At 36.6% G+C, this 7184-nt stretch overlaps 1 long non-coding RNA gene across 1 annotated transcript; it reads right to left on the reverse strand.

Moving 5' to 3' along the window:
- Window positions 1–5696: 5696 nt before the first annotated feature.
- On the reverse strand, window positions 5697–6600 carry LOC147374276 (uncharacterized). Its single transcript, XR_015162580.1, has 2 exons — window positions 6494–6600; window positions 5697–6212 (listed from the first exon to the last, which is right to left on the reverse strand). It is a non-coding gene; the product is annotated as an uncharacterized LOC147374276 (long non-coding RNA).
- Between the last annotated feature and the right edge of the window lie 584 nt (window positions 6601–7184).

Below are 7184 nucleotides of genomic sequence, written 5' to 3' on the forward strand. Positions count from 1 at the left end.
AGACTTTGTGTGGATCACAACAAACTGTGGAAAATTCTTCAAGAGATGGGAATACCAGACCACCTGACCTGCCTCCTGTGAAATCTGTATGCAAGTCAAGAAACAACGGTTAGAACTGGACATGGACAGGCTGGTACCAAATCAGGAAAGGAGTATATCAAGGCTGTATATTGTCACCCTGCTTATTTAACTTAGATGCAGAGTACATCCTGCAAAATTCCAGGCTGGAAGAAGGACAACTGGAATCAAGATTGCTGGGAGAAATGACACTACCCTTATGGCAGAAAGTGAAGAAGAACTAAAGAGCCTTTTGATGAAAGTGAAAGAGAAGAGTGAAAAAGTTGGCTTAAAACTCAACATTCAGGAAACTAAGATCATGGCATCTGGTCCCATCACTTTATGCAAATAGATGGGGAAACAATGGAAACAGTGACAGACTTTATTTTTTTTGGCTCCAAAATCACTGCAGATGGTGACTGCATCCATGAAATTAAAAAAGGCTTCTCCGTAGAAGAAAAGCTATGACCAACCTAGACAGCATATTAAAAAACAGAGACATTACTTTACCAACAAAGGTCCATATAGTCAAAGCTATGGTTTTTTCAATAGTCATGTATGGATGTAAGAGTTGGACTGTAAAGAAAGCTGAGCACGAAAGAATTGATGCTTTTGAACTGTCATGTTGGAGAAGACTCTTGAGAGTCCCTTGGACTGCAAGGAGTTCCAACCAGTCAATCTTAAAGGAAATCAGTCCTGAATATTCATTGGAAGGACTGATGCTGAAGCTGAAAGTCCAATACTTTGGCCACCAAATGCGAAGAATCAACTCATTGGAAAAGATCCTGATGCTGGGAAAGATTGAAGGCGGGAGGAGAAGGGACAACAGAGGATGAGATGGTTGGATGGCATCACCAACACGATGGACATGAGTTTGAGTAGCCTCTAGGAGTTGATTAGTCTCCAGAGAAACCTGGCATGCTGCAGTCCATGGGGTCTCAAAGAGTTGGACACAACTGAGTCACTGAACTGAACTGCATAGCCTAGTGGTTTTTCCTATGTTCTTCAACTTAAGCATGAATTTTGCAATAAGGAGCTCAAGATCTGAGCAATAATCAGCTCCAGGTCTTGTTTTTGATGACTATATACAGCTTCTCCATCTTTGGCTTAAAAGAACAGTATTAAAAGGCCAAAAGATGACACTGGAAGATGAGCCCCCTGGGTTGATAGATGTCCAATATGCTACTGGGGAAGAGTGGAAAAATAGCTCCAGAAAGAATGAAAAGGCTGGGCTAAATTGGAAATGATGCTTAGTTGTGGATGTGTCTGGTGGTGAAATAAAGTGTGATACTGTAAACAACAATATTTCATTGGGATGTGGAATGTTAGGTCCATGAATCAAAGTAAATTGGATGTGGTCAAACAGGAGATGGCAAGAGTGAACATTAACGTTATAGGAATCAATGAATTAAAAAGACGGGAATGGGAAAATTTAATTCAGATGACCAGTATACCTACCACTGTGGGCAAGAATACCTCAGAAGGAATGGAGTAGTCCTCATAGTCAACAAAAGAGTGTGAAACGCAGTACTTCAGTGCAATCTCAAAAATGACAGAACGATCCCAGTTCATTTCCAAGACAAACCATTCAACATCACAGTAATTCAAGTCTATCCCCCAACCACTAATGCTGAAGAAGCTGAAGTCAAATGATTCTATGAAGACCTACAAGACCTTTAGAACTAACACCAAAAAAAGATATCCTTTTCATCATAGGGGATTGAAATGCAAAAGTAGGAAGTCAAGGGAAGCCTGGAGTAACAGGCAAGTTTGGCATTACAAAATGGAGTACACAGTGAAGCAGGGCAAAAGCTCACAGAGTTTTGCCAAGAGAACACACTGGTCTTAGCAGACACCCCCTTCCTACATTGGGTTAGTTGGCACAATAACTATCCTTTCACATATTTTTTGAGGTAAATTTTCTAGTAGTGCTTTTTTGAATCACCACAATTGGGTAGATGAGAAGTGATGTATTTCAGGTGTATCAATGAAAAGACACACTGTTTTAAAATGCAAATTTGAAGCTCAGATTATTTTGTATTCTCTTCACCATACACATGATGATTAGAGGAATGCCTGATTACAACTATAGAGTATGTGTGCCTGTGCATGCATCAGTCTAGAGAAAACTCTGAAAAACATTTTGCCTTCTATTATTAATGAATACAATTAAGGCCACTCAGGCAGCATAGTTACATAACCACAGATAGCACTAAATTAGGCTGGAACCAAAAGAAAGTCAAGTTAGTAATGATATTAACACCACATAGTTATTTTGCTTAAGACTAATTTTAAAATAATCTGTTCTACATATCAAGTTACAAAGTGAATGCTTTAAAAGCAAGGCTTTTCATTTATCAAACACTCCTTTCTTTTCAATATGCTGATATTTAGATATAGGTTAAATTAATAGTCCACATGTCACTTTTCAACTGAAGTGATATGGTTGTACCATGGAAAAGTACTATGAATAATTATATTGCACAAGACTGACTGTAACCAACTTGTCCACTCCTTGGGTGTGCTCAAGCCTCAGGCCTCAAGCATTCTGGAAATACTCTTTGCTGTGACGCTTCAATAAATGTGGTTATCCCCCTTCCTATGAAAGAAACTTCAGTGTTATTATAGATATGGAAATTCTCTGTGGGACCAAAATATTTATGGATAAAATGATAGGACATTTGGCATTTGGTTCAAAATAATCCAGGACCAGCTGGGCAGCAAAAGATGAGGTGGTATACATAAAACAAAACTGAGTTGATCATTGTTTCAATGAGGTGATAATTTCATTAATCTCTCCTTTTTATGTTATTGCAATTTTTCATAATAAAGTTTCCAAAAGAGCATTAAGTACATGTCAAAAATATTTGTCAATCTGAAGCTCATTTTACTATACTGTATATAAAATATTTTAAATTGTCATATAAAAGGCAATGTCTGTACCAAACTCTGGAGTCAGAGACAAGGTTTATTCTTTTCAGGATTGCATAATAAATGATTTCTAGCTAAGGATCAGACCCTATTCTTTCACAGTCCTTAGCCATTTTCCATCACTTAGACCATGCTGTCTTTAAGTCCTCTATTCTCGTCCTCCTCTTCACTCTTTCTTCTTCTCTCTTCACTTTACTTTGGGCCCCACCAACATTTCAGTCAGGAAACTAAAGGGTTTTTAATACACAATAATTAAGTTCTGTCTTTTTTTCTCTCTTTACTTACTGAGAGATTGTCTGAAGAGCAAAATTTCCATATACAAAGTGACCATGAGCTTGCTTCTTTTAAGGAAATGTCCCTGTAAATTTAAATCAATGTGCTTCTGTGCTACAAATCTGTTGTTTTATGTATTAAATAGATGTATAGTCTCAAAATCTTAGTCTTTTGATAAAATCATGACATACCATTCATGTACCAGAAAATCAGTTTAAGAATTATTATATTGTTTTTATATAATTTTTAACTTATAAAGATTAATTTTGGTTGCTGTTAAAAGCATATAAAATATACATTAAAATACAACATATATAAGAAAAATACATATCAAAGAAATTATTCTCTAAGTAGTTCTGAATTAGAAAATCATCACTTGACATAATAAACATCTCTTATGCTTTAATTTTTTAAAAGATCACTTTATTTTATTTTCACCATTTATTTCCTCCATCTTTCCCTAAATCCTAATTGTTAGTACAGTACAACTATACAAATTTCAACATATTAGAAAACATTTTTATGACTCTATAATTAACTTTATTTGTAGCAATTTTTTGTACACTACAGAACTATTTATAAGTGCCATATCAAAAGTCATTCTTTATTCAGATCAGATCAGTTGCTCAGTCGTGTCCGACTCTTTGCAACCCCATGAATCGCAGCACGCCAGGCCTCCCTGTCCATCACCAATTCCCAGAGTTCACTCAGACTCACGTCCATCAAGTCAGTGATGCCATCCAGCCATCTCATCCTCTGTCGTCCCCTTCTCCTCCTGCCCCCAATCCCTCCCAGCATCAGAGTCTTTTCCAATGAGTCAACTCTTCGCATGAGGTGGCCAAAGTACTGGAGTTTCAGCTTTAGCATCATTCCTTCCAAAGAAATCCCAGGGCTGATCTCCTTCAGAATGGACTGGTTGGATCTCCTTGCAGTCCAAGGGACTCTAAAGAGCCTTCTCCAACACCACAGTTCAAAAGCATTAATTCTTCGGCATTCAGCCTTCTTCACAGTCCAACACTCCCATCCATTCATGACCACAGGAAAAACCATAGCCTTGACTAGACAAACATTTGTTGGCAAAGTAATGTCTCTGCTTTTCAATATACTATCTAGGTTAGTCATAACTTTCCTTCCAAGGAGTAAGCGTCTTTTAATTTCTTTACTCTTTATTATTTCAACACTTATTGAGTTCCAGACAATTTATCCATTCCTGACAATACCGAAGCATCACTCCCCACCCCCACACCCCCACCACATCCCTAAGGCTCTCCTGGCAGAGCTTCATCTCTTTCCAAGGGTGCATGGCTATAAAAATGCAACTGCAGCTTCCCCTGCAGCTTCTGTAGTTCAGATCAAGAAGATGCTGGTGATTCCTGTGTTCATTTTGTGCATTGAAACCCTTGCCTCTTTTGGAATGCACATATCTCAGAGAAGTACACCATTTACTCCCAGGGAGCTGATTGCTTATTTTAAACTTCTTGGACAATCATTTTTATATTGCTTCTAGAAAACAAATAAAGTGTGTTCAAGTAAAGATCCCCAAACCCAAATGCAAACTTATACACTAAACTATTGTTTAATTAAAATGCAGGAGAATGACATTCTTAGAAACGCTAACTATAGACAGGACAGTCAATTTTAGAAGAAGTTAGAAACAGTATTATAACTTTCTGGATATGGTCGATGATGACTTTGCTTCAGTGATATCATGTGTCCAATACAAGGTATTGTCACCTGATAAGTCATGGAATATGCTTTTTGCTGCAGTGCAAGAAAGTGGTTTTTTGTTGTTTGTTTTACCATGTGCATTTAGTTGATTAGTTAATAAATTCACTACTATAATTAAATCTGAAATAGGAAAGCAAGCTTAATTTCCTTTTCCTGGAAGCAAATTCTTTTTGAGAAATGGCACACCATTTAGCAAGTTAGATTGGAAAGGACTCAGTAACTTTTTATTTGAGCCCTCCCAAATACAATAGCAACATTATTCCCCGTGGTTCTGGTTCTTTCCTAGTTCCTCTTGCTCTTGAAATTTCTGACTTAATGCAAAAGCTCATGTCACACATTTTAGTCCTGAGGGAAATTACTGTGACCTGTTTTTTTAGTTTCTTCAGGGAGTTTATTTTTCTCTGCCTTCCCCTTCCCCCAATTGTTGGCTATTTCTTACCAGCCACACTCCTCTAAATCCTCCTTCTGGCAGGGCATGCCAGCTGTCTACTGAGGATGCATCTAATCTTGGCGCCCGTCTGTCATTTGCCCTTTTTGAAATAGTCCCAGTTAAAAGTGTTGTGTAATAAAAATAAATAGGTTTGCCTCCTTGAGTGCTATGACTCACCCTCATTAAAGTCATTGCTGCCTTAAACAACACTGATTTTACCTTTCTCTTCAGAGTAGAAAAGCTAATACGTGTGTACTAACCAGTAGACTCAGAGACAGAAGATTCTTGTATTTTAATAAATACACATTTATGGATCACATATCATATACATGGATCAGGAAAGTGTATCCAAAATGCACAAAATGAAAAAAAAAATCCACAAAGGATTTCATTCCAACATATTTAGATTTAATATCAACAATCTGAAATCCACAAATCTTTCAAGAGTTGGTATCTCAGGAATTTCTTCAGCTGTGCATTCTTGACATTTACAACCCTGAACAGAATGTATATTTTAGTTGCTTTGGCTTTTCTGTGGTCACATTCTCTTTCTGCCCCACCTGCATGCCTCTCACAGCTTCCGTTACTTCTCTAACAAAGTCCTAGGTGCCAGATACGTTTCTGCATATTTTCCCCCATATGTCCAGATTTCTGTAAATAGTGTATACATTACACTTTAGTTCTTTTACATTATAAATTAGAAACACCAGCTGGCAAATATTTAATAGCGTCCCCTGTTGGTTTGTTCAGGACCATTCTGAGTAACTTCCTTTGTGAAGGAATGAACATCAATCTGAGGAAGAAAAGGTCTATTAGAAATTTGATTTTGATCATTTGTTTTGTGCATTTTTATGATATGTTATATGATTCACCCTAGTAAAATTTCAAATATATTATCTATACATTATACAGAGATAAGCAAAGAAAAAAAGCCCTGCCTAATATTGACAAAAATTAACATTAATTTACACAGAGATGGCACTTCTTTTTGAAAAAGCAAGTTTTTAAAAATTTCATCGTTAGCAAAATCAACTTATTAGTAATTTCCCCCTAGTTTTAAGTAAATGTTCCCACCTTAAAACTGGAAGCCTCTGGGTACAATATGGGCAAGTCATTCGTTTAAGCAGCATGCAGTAATCCCAGAGTGTTATCTACCAGTTGTTACACGTCATGGCCATTTGATATAGACAGTCCTTCTAAAAGAGGAGCAGAGAGGCTGATTGACAGTTTACATCAACGGCTGAGTCCACAACACACTTAGAGGGCAAACTTGTAAGTCTTTAACTATGTACATCAAAGAGTAGATAAAATTAATAAAAGAAATTCCGAATTATAATTTTACGTGTTAAAGGTCAGGATTCTTTAATATTGTATCAAAGTCCTTATGTGGCTCCACTTATTTGGACCTTAAAAGTATTGCTCCTTTAAAATAGAAAGTTAAAACAAAATTCAAGGTAAGCTATTACTGCATATTTTGTGTAAAATTAGTTCTTTTACCAGGAAGAGAATTGGTCAATGATCTAGTATAGTTTCTCAAAATGGTTTCCCAGGATCTCTGAAAAAGTTGGGATGAAAAAAGGCACACAATTTCAGGGTCAAATTTTCCACAATAATGTTTCAAATTTGTGTTTTCATTTTAATCACAGTCTCCTTAACTTTTCTAGACTCAGCAAAAGTAGAAACATACCTGTTTTGTTCACTAAAGTGTTATAGTACCTAAAATAAAGATTGACCTGTAGAAGCCATGTAATCAATATTGAATGAA

This window comes from Bos grunniens, chromosome 4 (genome assembly GCF_055505025.1).
Source record: "Bos grunniens cultivar Pamir isolate PY7600 chromosome 4, Bosgru_T2T1.0, whole genome shotgun sequence".
NCBI lineage: Eukaryota > Metazoa > Chordata > Mammalia > Artiodactyla > Bovidae > Bos > Bos grunniens.